This window comes from Myxocyprinus asiaticus, unplaced genomic scaffold (genome assembly GCF_019703515.2).
Source record: "Myxocyprinus asiaticus isolate MX2 ecotype Aquarium Trade unplaced genomic scaffold, UBuf_Myxa_2 HiC_scaffold_169, whole genome shotgun sequence".
Taxonomy (NCBI): Eukaryota; Metazoa; Chordata; class Actinopteri; order Cypriniformes; family Catostomidae; genus Myxocyprinus; species Myxocyprinus asiaticus.
In genome coordinates, this window is record NW_026249617.1 from 12501 (window position 1) to 12722 (window position 222).

The following is a 222-nucleotide window of genomic DNA, read 5'->3' on the forward strand; positions in this document are numbered from 1 at the left end:
GCCTTCAAGTGACATAAGTGAAAAATCATGTTTCAGTGAAAAAGAAATGAATTCTGATGAATAATGACTCCAAATAGCTTTTTGATCTTAAAAAGTTGCTTTTGGGTCTTTGAGAGCGGTTTCATGAAGTGTGCACAGTTCTGTGTTGAAATTCAGATTCTTCATTTATCCTCTTCTATAACGAATGCAAACATGTTGTAATGCTGCATTTTAACTGAAAAT